General features: G+C 44.0%; 1 protein-coding gene across 1 annotated transcript in view; it reads right to left on the bottom strand.

The window, feature by feature from the left end:
- PRDM1 (PR/SET domain 1) overlaps positions 1-11660 on the bottom strand; it is a 102349-nt gene extending 90689 nt beyond the window's left edge. The window contains exons 1-3 of the mRNA XM_075046699.1: positions 11638-11660; positions 11441-11534; positions 10647-10685 (exon numbers count right to left, since the gene is read on the bottom strand). The gene's annotated coding sequence lies outside the window, so the exon portion shown is untranslated. The remainder of the gene's footprint in view (positions 1-10646; positions 10686-11440; positions 11535-11637) is intronic.
- Positions 11661-13638: the final 1978 nt, after the last annotated feature.

The raw sequence follows: 13638 nt of genomic DNA, 5'->3' as shown, positions 1-13638 counted from the left end.
ATTTACGTAAATACTGCAAATAGACTCCTTGCTTCAGCCAAAAATGCCTGCTATGGTATTGCCAAGTCTTTTGCAGAAAGCAGGAATTAGAGAGGCATAGAGCTTGAGACATTGCACCCTTGTTCCTTGGGTTTAAGTTAAAGGGGTATAGTTTCCTAGTTTGGAAATTGTTACGCTGATACATGATCTCCAAACAAAGAAAAAAAATATGACAATACAGACCAGCTCTCAGTCACTGGCAACCACAAGGATTTTGATAACATTTAAAACAAACATCACCAGCCCCAGGCCCTTTAACAGGGATGCATAAAATATCCCTAGCTTTTGTCTTGCTCTCTCCTGTGTACAGATGTGTGCCAAAACAATGAAAAGGCTTTCCTGCTTAGAAATAATGTGTAATAACCACAGTGCTAGGAAAGAGCTGCATTTTTCCAACACTTTCAAGGTAACTAAACTGTGTTGGTGCTAGGACCGTGCTACCACTCCCCCGTGCCCAGGCTGTCTGCTCCTACCGAAACTTTGCTGCTGGCAGTGGAGCACGTCCGCTCCCGTGAAAAGCCAGTTTGGGGAGATAACGCTGCAGAAAGATACTTGATTTTCTGTGGCTTAGTCTGCAGGTTGAGTAGTGGTGGCTCGTACAGGATCACCTGTGAGCCACTCTGGAGAGAGGGAGAAGGCAGGAACTGGAAGGAGAGAGCGAGCTTAAACTGTTGTGGACCTGCACCTTTTGGAACAATGGCCAAAGATGGACTAGGGGTAAATCTGAAGGGCTGCAGTAGGGTCCAGCAGATAAACATTTCACCATTCCTCCGCATACCCAATGTTAACAGTGGGAAAATCAAATAGGTTAGCGTCTGAAGGCAAACATCCTTCAGACCAAAGCTCCAGGAAGTGATCTTTAAGGTAACGAGCTCCTACCACGTAGCTTTGAAATACATATAGCAGCAGCACCTTCAAGTCAAGTCACTATTTCGTAGCTTGCCAACACAAAAAAAATAGAGGGCTGACACAGCAAGCACACAGTACCACTGGCTGACAAGCAACCGCGCTGCTGCTTTCCGAAGAAGCAGTGGGCAAGCGAAGGAGAGAGAAGCCGGGCTGAGGCTTCACTGCGAGGGAGCTACGACAGCCCAGCCTCATGATCGTGATCGCAGCAGCACGTGCTGCTGTTGTACCACAGCAGCCATAGGCAACAGCAAGGCTGGTAACCCCTTTTTTGTGCTGATGGCTGAATAGACCTTCTAAGCAAAATTAGCAGGCCACGAATTAACACCCCTTCTAGTGCCTGCCAACAGAAAGCAAAAATAAAATAAAACCATGTGGCCGAGGGTTGTGTGAAATGGTGTCACAGGCCTTACTGAATATTTTCCCCACCCTTCGACTGGGAGAACACACTGTGAAAACTGTGCAATTAAAGCAAACATTTGCAAATTATACCCAGCTTGTGATTTTCTGTGGAATAAATCCGGATAAATCAAAATGAGAACCTGATCTGACTCTGTATCTTGGAAAGACTATCTTAAATCAAACTGTCCAAACAACAGTCTTTATCGCCTAGTAAGATACTGATTTCCCAGGCCTGAGTACAGTTAGCAAACAATGTGCCCCAGGAATTCATCCAGAGCAAACTGGAGCTGCAGAGCCCACAGGGAAAGAGAAAAATGTGTATTATCAAAATGCTAATAACTTTCCACAACATGAAAAAAGATTGCAAGAGGTCTTATGCACACTAAGCACGTACAGCAAGCTAAGTTCTTGATGACCATGGTTACCCAACACCCCAGCTTACTACTACTTACCAAACGTGCCCCAAAATCAGACACACGAGTAGTTTCCCTTAGGCCATGTCTACACTCAGATTTCCATGTAAAATTCTCACAGTTGCTGCTGCTGGCTTCGTTGAGCCAATGGAAAATTCTTCCTGAAATTCCCTGTTGCTGACAAAGCCTCCGCACTGAAGCAACATGATAAATTACATCACAAGCTGCCAAGACCGTCTATCATGATCAAAATGTTAATGCAACAGAAGCAGAAAACCACAGAAGACTCTGGTGAGGACAGTGTTGACTCTCATGTAAAACACCTCTGTCATACAGAAATCAAGTCAGATGTGTTACGGAAGCAAGCAGAAATTTAACAGTAAAAGTCTTTCTCCCTTAATAAGTAAAAAAAGCTGGTATTTCTGATTTAAGCAAACTCAGTTAAAGAAGATGAGAATTACTGCCAGGTGTAGTAGCATACGTTATTATGACATAAATATGTACCAGCACAAATCCCACATAACCTACATAAAAAGAAAGCAAGCACAGTTCTACTTATTCTGCATATCTAAAATTAAATCTAAATCTTTTTTCTTTTTCTTTTAACTGTGTTTAACAATAGAGGAAGATTTAACAGGTGTCATTGTTTCTCCCAGGTGTAATCATCTTTTTCATTTGCCCCTGTGAGAAAAGAAAAGCCATTTAATGAGCAGGCTGAAAGTGATGATTAATTAAACAACTTCCAGGGCCTGAGGGATTCTCCTCCATTTGGGATACATTTCCTTTAGCTGTAAGCAAGCTGGAAGGCAAGAGACAGACTCCTCCTCACTTTTTTGTTTTAGCTAGCATGTAGTTGTAAAGGCTCAAAGATGCTTAAGCTGCTATGTGTTTGTAAAGGCTTGAAGCTGTTTCTCAGCTTACTTGTCAGCCTTTCTGGCATCAGTCATCCAGGAGTAACACTCACTGCCTCAAAAATACAATGGGGTTTTTTAAGTGTTTGTGACAATATCCCAGCACCGTCCAATGCAAGATTGGGTATCGGTTTTGATATTTAAGCAGCAGCACTTGCTGATAGTATTTCTTCTTTTAATCACTGAGACCTGAATCTGCTGCTTTTTGAAGTGAATATCCATATGCACTAAGGGAACCCCTGAAAGTAAGTCACCTCATCGAAGCAGGCTCATGACTGATTTTCTAGTGAAAACTTGCAAACAACGAGCAGGACAACAGGTCAGAGTTGGTAAGACATGTGGCCCCTTTCCCTTTTTCTTACTACAACAATACCTAGGGGACCTTTGATCTGAATGTCAGCAGTGAAAATACACAAACAGATAGCCTCTTATTATATACTCACAGGTGTACATTCCTAAAACTGTTACATTCCATTACTTTCAGCTGTGCTGGAAAACAATACCTTCAGAAGTTGACCCCTTCTCTCCTCTGATCGCACCGGTATCCAAGTACAAAGCATCACGGCAAGCACGGTATTCTAAACACCGGCAACGATCATGCCAACAAATTCAAGCAGCACATGTAAGGACAGGGCGAAAGTGCTGGCTGACGTTTGTCTGTATTAGTTACAGCGTGCAACCGCCTCGCAACTCGCAGGGAAAGGGTGCTCCTCATGCTCAGCAGGAACACTTCTGGGCCAGGCAGCTGGAGTTTTGATGCTGAAAAGGCTGGATTTAAGGCTAACTCGACTCGATTTTGCCAGTGCAGCAAGAATCAGAAATCTTGCTGAAATAGATAGAGCCCCTGTGGATGCTCAGATCACTACCCATAACAGCATGCAACAAATCATTTGTTTGGACTGGGGCTATCGAATGCAAAAGCACATCCCATTCTCGTAGAAATAATGTTGCTACTTTTTAAAAATCAGTCTCCAGCTTTGGCAGCTTAACACAGGAGGCAGTGCTCTTCTGTTAAAAATAAGCCAGTATACTTCAGTAACTGGAAAGGAGGAAAAAACCGTGAGGAATTTTTCCATTTTTCTCTCCAATTGTTCTGCACGGTGTTTATCAGCAGGCTGGTACTGCATCTCCTTTTGTTAGAAAATTAAAAGTTGAACTGCAAGCATAAAAGCCACCATGAACCATGCAATAACCTTCAGGCATTTTAAGAGCAGCAGAGGTTAGAAGGGCAGCTCCTGACTCTAAACAGCACCTATTGTTGCTCTTTCTTCTTGAATAACAAAAGCAGAGCTGAAAGCTATTTACCTGGTTTTACCTCAGTCAGATCTCATTTCCCCCTTTATTTTCAGTAGATGATCTTATCAAATAGTGTCATTTCTAACAATTGCTTTGATCAGATTATGTATTGTTTTTTATTTTGTTAGTAAGTTCTATAATAGCATACGAAGTCACAGCAGAAGAGCACTTAGAAGACTTTAGGATTCTGTCAGTGCATATTTAAATCAAGGGTAACTATTTTTAAACTTATAGGTTAATATGCTTTCTTTTGGAAATCATGAGGGCCAACTTACAGTACAAGGCTCTGATCTTGCAATCACTCCCACGCGAACAACTTTGTCTGCACCATCCCATGTGTTCCCCTCCCACTGCAATCAGATTCATACAACTGGACACTTAACTTGCACAAACACTACTGCAGAGCAAGGGTGGAAGGATAAAACTCCCCATCCGCCAAACTTTTGGGTGTGCTGCTATTCAATGTAGCATGTCCAATATATTACTCAAATTGTTTATAATGCAGAAGCAAAAAAAAAGTTTGATTTCAAAACAAAAATCTTACATGAGTAGGCATCATGCAGAGTTTTTGTGACTGGCTGGGAGTGATCTGTAGTTAATATATAAAATCCTCTGAGATCTTGCCTTAAAAAAATCCTTGCTACAAACAAAAGCAATCCACAACATATGATTTCTTCTACTGTTCTACAATATGTGTAAAACTTTAAAAGACAAAATATTTTGGGGGTGTTTTTCTCCATAGAAACAAAGTTCACACAAAAGCAATCATTTCTAGCTTTACTGATCTTCACTTAAAATAATTTCTTTTTTTTTTACTTTCTCTAAATCACTTCCCAACATCCAGCTCTTGTCTTTTGTACATTTCTGCAATTTCATTAAAAAGGTAACAAAAAAAAAAAATTACTTGAAAATATTTAAGACAAATCATTCTCCAAATCATAAGCTGCTGTTACAATCTTATGGAACTGAACAGAGAAATTATTTTATTTTAGCTATAAATTAAATGCCAGTTTAGTATATGCAACCCTAAAAATACCATTAGACATAGCAATCTACAATGCAAGTTTATGGCATCTGATTCTTCATCATTAGCTGGAGTTTGTAAATACCATACAGAAGTTTAAGAAAACCATTAAAAACAGTGAAAGAAGAGGACTTCCCTCTCCTATGAAAGCATCTTATAAATTTGTATTTTAAGGAAATTCTTGGATAAAAATCTAGAAGTTCAATTTTCCTTATGATAACACGCTATCTATGAAATCTGACTTCATTGCATGTTACATCAGCAGGACCAGGCTCTTAAGTCGGTATTATATTAGATCGTCAGCTGCTATAAACTGTCATAACTCAGCTGGAGCTGATGTCCCACCAGGACTAATTTAAGACCTGCAAAGCGTTTCTGACAATAAAATAAGATACAAAAAAAGACTGAAAGCATGTCTTCTTGCACAAGCTGGAAGTATATTGAAGAGACACACATTTTTGAAAATGGCTAACTCTTATAGCCTTAGTCGAGTTCAGAGTTTTGTTGGAATATTTTCACTTTCTGCAAAGACTGTATCACCAATAGAAAATAAAAATCAAGACAGGCTCTGAAACTTGCTTTACTTTTTTGGCATCAACTCTTGCCCTTTTGCAGCCCCATTTCCATCCAAAGTTTTTCCTAACTACAAACAAAAAGGAAATCGACATCTGAGTGCCTGTAAGCACTAAAATTATTGCACATATTATTGGTTTTCTACATATCTTTTTTGAGTCACTTGAAATGTTGTAATTACATATATTTCCTGCTTTAATAAAATGTTGGTGAAAGGCTTAGTTACTACGGTCCTTTATAGCTCTGGAAGAACTGGCAAGCTGGAAAGTAACTTTCCAGTCAGTTCAAAGGAAATGGAGTATGCTCATTTCCACTTGCAGAATCCACTATTTATCAGGCTCTACAGACATTTCTGTGTGACCTTCTGCAGTACAGCATCTGGGCACAATATTTTCATCTTATTACTTTTTTTTCACTGAAGATACTATTAGTTTATAAAGCTCAGGAAAAAGTGGGTACAGCGTGAGAAGACATTTGAGCAAAAATGTATGATTAGGCAGTTAATCACGTTCTCGTTATAGTTGCTCTGTGTGTGTGTATTAGGATTTATGATTTCTCCATTGCTTCCAAATCTGAACTCACACATGCACACTCACAAGTATCCCAACTTTCTTCAAAACCAGCAATTTTAGGCAATCATCTAACAAACTTGATTACTTGTCTGCATTAGTTAACAAAGCAAGTTTTGTTAAAAACATTTATGCTAAAATTCTAAAAATGGCATTATACTTCAGTAGGAAAGAACAAGACTTAGCCTGAACTTTTGAAAATGAGTGGGTCTCTACTCAAACACAGTTTTCCCATCTCTAACAAGCTTACTAACACTGCCTTCAAAAATGTTTATTAGAGGCTTGGAAGATAAAGAAAAATAATTTATTTCTCCTCTTTACTACCCAAATATCATTTGAATCTTCCCACCACACAAGATGTACACACTCAGCATTTTCAACTACTTCACATGGATGATGCAGTTTAGTAACTAAAACATGAAGACACTTGGCAGACACGATAAAATTATTCTGGGAAATAGATGTGGGGGGCAACGTTTCTAAACTTCACATGACACAAATTGCTAATAAGAGGGTTACTAACAGCAGCATTTATGAACCTTTAATCACAAATACAGTATGATCAGGAAGCTATTTACAATACACCTGCCTCTGGCAAGCTAAACAAGACCGGAGTGTTTCTGAATATAATGACACTCCTCTTCAGGTGTGATTTTGAGGACAACTACCTTCACAGGCTTGAAGTGGAGACTAGAGCATGTATCACTAATAAAGCATACATCATCATGCAAAAGAAAAGCCACCAAAGGCTTAAAGGAGGAGGAAAGTAAGGAAACGTTATCCCATCTTCATTCCACACTTCTGGAATGTGGGCAGATCATAGTAAAAGTTTAAGTGGCAAGAAGATTAAAGGAAAACTGTTAAAGCCAAAAAGGACACTCACATCATCTGGTGTAAGTCAGCCGTGTCTCTACAGACTTCAGTGGAGATACACTGCTTTATGCCAGTTGATGTTTTGGCCCGACAGCTTCACAGAAGATACTATCTATTAAATGTGTGCTCTATTTCGATTAAAAGCTCCTCTCGCCGTCAGAGCACATCTTGCCCCAGCTGGAAGCCACTCTGGCATTTTTCTTTTTGCTAGAAAGTACCCTATAGGCAAATTCCAAAATAATAATAATAAAAAAAGTCTACATAAATTGTCAACTACTGTTTGTTATTATTTATCATTTTTTGGCACACACAGACGTGCCAGGCACTTTACAGAAAATACTTCGAAGACAATTCCCTGCCCTGCGGAGCTTAAAAGACACGGGCTATTCCATTCTGCAAACACAGGGCACTACTTTACCAAAAATTATTCCAATTACTTCAGTGGCATTCCTCACAATAGCAAGATTGTGCTTATTACACATGCTAGCAATTTCAGGTCCTAAGTGATGAACATGGTAAACAAGGGAAAATAAAAGACAAAGATATTTTAGAGAGAAATGGTTCAGACACACTACATCTGTAAATCTTTCTGAACCTGAACATTTTCTGTGCATTTAACATGCCCAGTTTTCACCAAAAAAAACCCCAAGTCTTCAAGGCCTTATCTTTCAAAATGTCATTATGCAAGTATATGATGCTTAGCATGTGGTTTCTAATGTGATACATTGCTAATGAAGAGATCCTTAACATTGTTTTTAATAAGGAGGAGGAATTGGGAAAGGTAGCAACAATTCTTGAAGAGTAGCACCCATATGGTTTCAAGCACAGCCACCCAGTCCTGCACAGAGCAGCACAACTTTAAACCCTGACAAGCCTCCTGCCCAGACTCCAAAGCGAAAAGAAAAGTAGAACATGAGGCCAACTGTGAAACTGAAAGAGCTATCAGGTTTGGGGAGGGCTGCAGGGAAAAAAACTCATAAATTACAAGGCTTAACAACGAAGATCACTTTTAACTTCACATCCTGAGTATCAGAAAGCCACTATCATAATTTCAGAGCATCCAAAAAGGAGTGACCTATCAACTATCAAAAAACGTTTCTAGAAATACTGTGCCTTCACATCATCGAGTATCTTTCCAAATGTTACTTTGAACCAAAAAATATTTAGTTTTAATGAATGGGCAGATCCATACTGTCAAGGAATGACTGAAATTAACATATCTAATATATAGTGAATATATACAAAAAGGCACATTCCCTTCTTTGCCCCATTCTCTGGGCCATAGGAGTTTCACGATAAGATTTCAGTACTATCCCAGATTGGGTCTTTCACTTTTACAAAAGTGAATACTTAAATAACTTTTGCTGTGGCTATAATATGATTCGTGACAGAGTAAAAAAAAAAAAAAAAAAAAATTCTGTCAGAGTTCTTCATTTGTACAAGGCTTTTAAGAAAGTAATTGATGATTTTTATTATTTATCTATTGTTACTTTTAAGACATAGGTAGAATCTAGTTAGATTTCACTAGTCTCAAAGGAGTGAATTTTGCAAACAAAGCCACAAGAAGTCAAACCTGTGACATCAGAGAATCTGCATTCACATATTAATTTTCAAAAATACAATCTTGGCCAGTAAGAAGAGCATTTCCAAACTTACCAGTTAAGCACACAGCACTGTATTTCAATCACAGCCACAAGACATGAAACACATTATTATTAAGCGCTTCAGCAAGCTCTTAACAGCTGCTGAGAACATGAGCATTTCTACGGCTTCTGGCAAGATTTAGCAGGTTTGGAAATCAGGAAGATGAGATCTAGCAGAGATATTTTTAGGACCAAATCTCTCAAAAAATAAAAATCACAATCTAAGCAATCATACACGCAATTTGCAGTTAAACTGTCAATTGTACTACTCTGCCTCTTCTGTAGTTTCATATTATGTCGTTATCTTTTAATTCTACAAGGGGAAGTCAGTATGAGTACTAGAGGTACTCAAAAAACTTTAAAACTCCCACTGTGAAACAGCCTACTGTTCGCCGGTGTGCGTACTTCTGAAATTATATGAGCTGCTTTTTAAAGGTTACCTATTTCAAATTGAAATTGATGGAACAATCATTTTCACTTCCATCCAAAATGCTTTACAGGAATTACAGAGTGGTTTAATTTGTTAGACATATTAATACTGGCTTACCTACTTTATGTAAAATCATTTCCTCTTTTGAAGTGTTTGATAAGGATTCATTTGAAGGATGTAGTGTCCCACAAATTTATTACTACAGAAAAACTTAAGAAAATCACTTTGCTAGCAGTAGAATCCATGGGAACACTTTAGCATTAGAAATTCTTTCAGATAATCTATTTGGCTCTTATTTGCCTAAATAAATCACATATTTAGAGGAGAGAGGTATTTTTTGCAAATTGTTATAGTTCATCTGGAATTAGCATTTAATATTTATCAATTAGAGCAAAACAGAGTTCATATGAACAGGAGAGCTAGGACTCGAGTTAATTTGTCATCCAGGATTACCACCTGGAAGTTCACTGAGTTTATTAAAGACAACTACTGTGCGATAAGGACAGTAGAGACACTATTAACCATGTCATTTAAATTGCTTGAGTTGGCATCGTGCCCAAGTCCTTCAGATCAGCATATCAACACACTTGTTGCGGGCAGGGACTCATTTAAAGGGGGGGAAGAGGAACTCGCTCAGAACTGAGTGTGTTGTACAGATTTCCACAGTAATTCATGAGAATAAGCAGTATTACTTGGCCTTTGTCTTTTTGATTCCTAGACAAGAGAATGACAAAATACTGACGATCAAGTGAAAGACTCTGTCCTTCCTAAGAAAAAAATAATGGCAAAGCATTTTTACAATATTCATTTGAAATTACTTGAATTTGCATTTACTGGAACAGCCTATTTTGCTTGTAAGTGCAGTGCTGACAAACTAACAAAGACAGCCCCCCCAATCACTTGCTCTGCCAAACTTTATGATCCCGTATCTCTCCCACCCTTGCCTCCTCCCCAAGATCTCCTGCTTTCACTTCATTAAGCCTGTAGGAAGGAGAAAAGTTCTGGTGGCTGGACACAGTTTATTTTCAGAAGCAGTAAGAGTCATTTTATTTCACTTCAGACAAGAATCGTGCCACAAAGTAACATAACAACACATTTGAGAAGATGCAATTAAGAAGGTACAAAGGTTTCCCTTCCCCCCCCCCCCGCCAATTCATACTGAAATTAATACTAACATCTTTGTTGGAAACAACCTACATGTTAAGTTAGGCATATTACTTCCACATGTAGAAAACAGTTGGAACAGAAACTTTTTCATTGTACTCTTCATCTCCTGTTTTCCTAAGCTATGTCCTGATTAAGAAAAGAAAGGGTATCCCTTTTTTGGAAGGGAGGAATTCATCAGCTTAACAAGCATCTTGGTACTCAAAAGCAGCTTATCTGTTTGCTAAAAAATGCTGTACTTCCCAATATGCACACCATGGCCAGCAACAGCTCGGCATTCTCCTATTTATCACTTCCCAGCACAAGTGTGCTGGCACTTTGGGCCTGAGCAGTAGGCAAATACTCAGGTACGCGCAGTACGTGGCCCCGGAGAACGTAATTGTTGGGGAAAAGGCTCTCTTACCTTCCACAAATCGTCCTCTGGCGTCTTCAAGTGAACGATCTGGAAACACAAAACCAAAATCCCCTAAAGTAACAGCACAAGCCGCAGCCAGCGCTGCTGCTTTGCCGTCCATCCCCCCCACTCCCCCACACCCTCCAGACCACTTTCCCACCGCTTGCACTACAAACAGCAATTTTCCCGTGGCATTTATTTTTTTACTGGTGAGCCATAAAATCGCCTGGTTGTCCAATTAATGCGAGCATCATCGTTTTCATTTACCTTTCACCATCTCCAGGGAAGGAAAGCAGAGGGGGGGAAACAGAAAAGCAAATGCATAAAAAGAAGCTTCAGAAACACAAGTTTCAACTCATTTACGATCCCAGATAAAGGTTAATAGTTAAACTCCTTCCTCTCCCTCCCACCCTCACAATTATTGATGCCCTTCAAGAAATGAAATGTTTTTTGTTCTCGTTTACCAGAGGCTAGACAAACTGTCAACATCTCCACTTTATTTACGGGTTGAGCAAGAGCAGTTCCTCAAACATCAACATTTTTTACGTTAATCCTGGAGAGAATCCACTTCTCTAAAACTACAAAATTTGCCAACTTCTGTAGTATTTATTTTTAACGAACGAGAGTGAGAGCCTTGAGCTATCCTCTCTGCCCTCAGAGGAGAGGAAGGGGGAAAGCGCAGCTCCAGTCTCCCAACTTTAAAGCCCTTTTCGCCTCCTTCCCACACCACTCAGCCCCTGGTCACTCTCCACCCCACCAACCTCTCCCACCCCCCAAAAATCTCTCCCCTCCCGATCCCCCACCTGCTCCACGTCCAGTGGGATTTCAAGGGAGGAAACAAAATCTGCCAAGTGGTTCCTTTCGGGCGATTTCTTCAACCCGTCTGGAGGTTTAAACCTGAAAAACAAACACCTCTATTGAATGCAAACTAAGCTTTGGGGGTTGCCGAGTTAATTCCTCGGCAGACAGCTACTCTCAGTGTCTGGTTACACAAACATACCTACAGACAGGTTGGAGGGGAGTCCCTCAGAAACCAACGGGGAGAGAGAAAAAAAAAAAGTCGAAATAGGCACAAAGGTTGGGGGGGGGGGGGCGGCAGCGGGGTGGGCAGGCTGGAGAGAGGGATGATACGCAGCCGGAGACAGGTTTAATATGGGGAAGGGACGGGGAAAGTTAAAGCAAGGGGCAATCCGGGAGGGGGCTGACACCCCGGAGGTCTCAACCGGGGATGGGGGGGGGGAAGGGAGGGGGGCGTCCTTTAGGGTGGCGGCGATAACAAGTTTTTAGACACGGCCTAAATAAAACAAAGGAAGGAAGAAACCCGGCCGGCCGCGGCGGCGCGGGTGAGGAGCGGGCTGCTCCGGGGGCGGGGGGCGGCCGGCATCGGGTGTCACTGCGCACAGCCGCCCCGCTCCGCGCCCTCCCCGCCGCGGCCGAGGCTGCCCTCGGCACCGGCACCTCACCCGGTGCAGACAGCGGCCGCCCTGCCTCTGCCTGCCCCCCGCCCGCCCCCTCGCCGCCGCCCCGCTTACCTGCCGCTGCCCCCGGGCGCCGCGGGCCGGCCGCGCCCGCCGGCCGCCGGCCCCTCGCCTCATCGCGCCGGGCACAAAGGGGGGCGGCGGGGCAGGGCCGCGCCGGGAGCCCCGGGAAGAGCGGTGATAAGAGTAACGGTGAGAGCAGTGACGGCCGCGGCGGCGGCGAGGAGGGAAAAATTACAAATAATAACGAAAAGAGGAAAAAAAAAAAAAAAAAAAAAGAGGGAGACGACCACCCTAATAAGCCGCCGTGACCATGCCGGGGAGGCGAGTCCCTCCTCCCGGGGGCAGCGCTGCGGGGCGCGCTCCTGCCCTGCCCTGCCTGAGGGGGACGCGGCGGAGGGGAGGGGATGGGAGAGGAGCGAGGGGAGGGGGAGCCGCCCGCCCTGCCCTGCCCTGCCCTGCCCCGCCGCCCTGCCCGGCCTCCCGCGCCGCCGCCTCCGGGGACGGCCGCCAGTGCGGCCGCGGAGGGAGACGCCGGCGGTGCGGGACCGCGGGGGAGGGAAGGAGGGAGAGGCGGCGCGGGGCCGCTCGGCGCTCCTGCCGCGGCGGGCGGGGAGGGAGGGGGGCACCGCAGCCGTTAGAAATCATACCCCCCCCCCCCCAACCCACCACCACCTCCCGTTAATCGCCCTCCGCAGCCCCGTGCGGCCGGGCTGCTTCCCGGCTGTCACATGGCTCCTGCCGTCAACCCCAAAGGGTTTCGGGAGTCGCTTCACTTTCACTTTGGCCCCGCCGAGGGGCTCCCGGGGGGCCGCGGCGCCTGACAGGAGCCCCCGCAGCGAGGGGGCTCACCCGCTCCGGGGGGGGAGGCGAGGGGCAGAGCGGCGGCCCCCCACTCCTCCTCAGGGCGCGGGGCAGCGGCCTCCCCTCAGGCCCGGCGGGGTGCGGGGACGCCCCTGGGCCCGCTGTGGGGGCGGAGGAGGTAACGGCACTGCTCGCCCAGCGCTGTCAGCCCTTCTCTGGCTCTTAAGTAGGGAAAAAAAAAAGGAGAATAATTAAAAGATAAGCAGGTCCGTGGGACCTCCGGGCTGGGGAAGCGCAGGTCACGCTGCAGTGGGGGAGTGTGACGGGGGCACGGGTAGGAGCGGGGTGCCTCAGAGCCGCGGGCAGGGACGCTTGCCCCAGCTTCTGGTGGGGCTGATCTCACGTATGTCCCGTCCCCCCTCGACCTGCTTGGTCCCTTCAGTCGGTTTACCTACCGGGGTTGGTGAAAATCCCACTGGAGAGCCAGCGCCATGCCTCACGTAGCGCAGGCCACCTCAGGCGATCCCCGGTGTCCGGCGCGGGGACCTGTGGGGGCCTCTCCCACCCAAACGCTCTGCGCCCACACCCACGGGCACAAACTGCTGGGGTCCAGCAGGATACCCCACCGACAGCATCCCATGTTTATGCCAGGGATGGATCTAGCCCAGCATTGTGGGTTTTTGAGCTCGGAATAAATGCTTCCAGGGTGGGAGGCGTAC

Source organism: Buteo buteo, chromosome 15 (genome assembly GCF_964188355.1).
Source record: "Buteo buteo chromosome 15, bButBut1.hap1.1, whole genome shotgun sequence".
NCBI lineage: Eukaryota > Metazoa > Chordata > Aves > Accipitriformes > Accipitridae > Buteo > Buteo buteo.
Note: the sequence above shows the minus strand (reverse complement) of the source record. Positions and strands in the feature narration are given on the sequence as shown.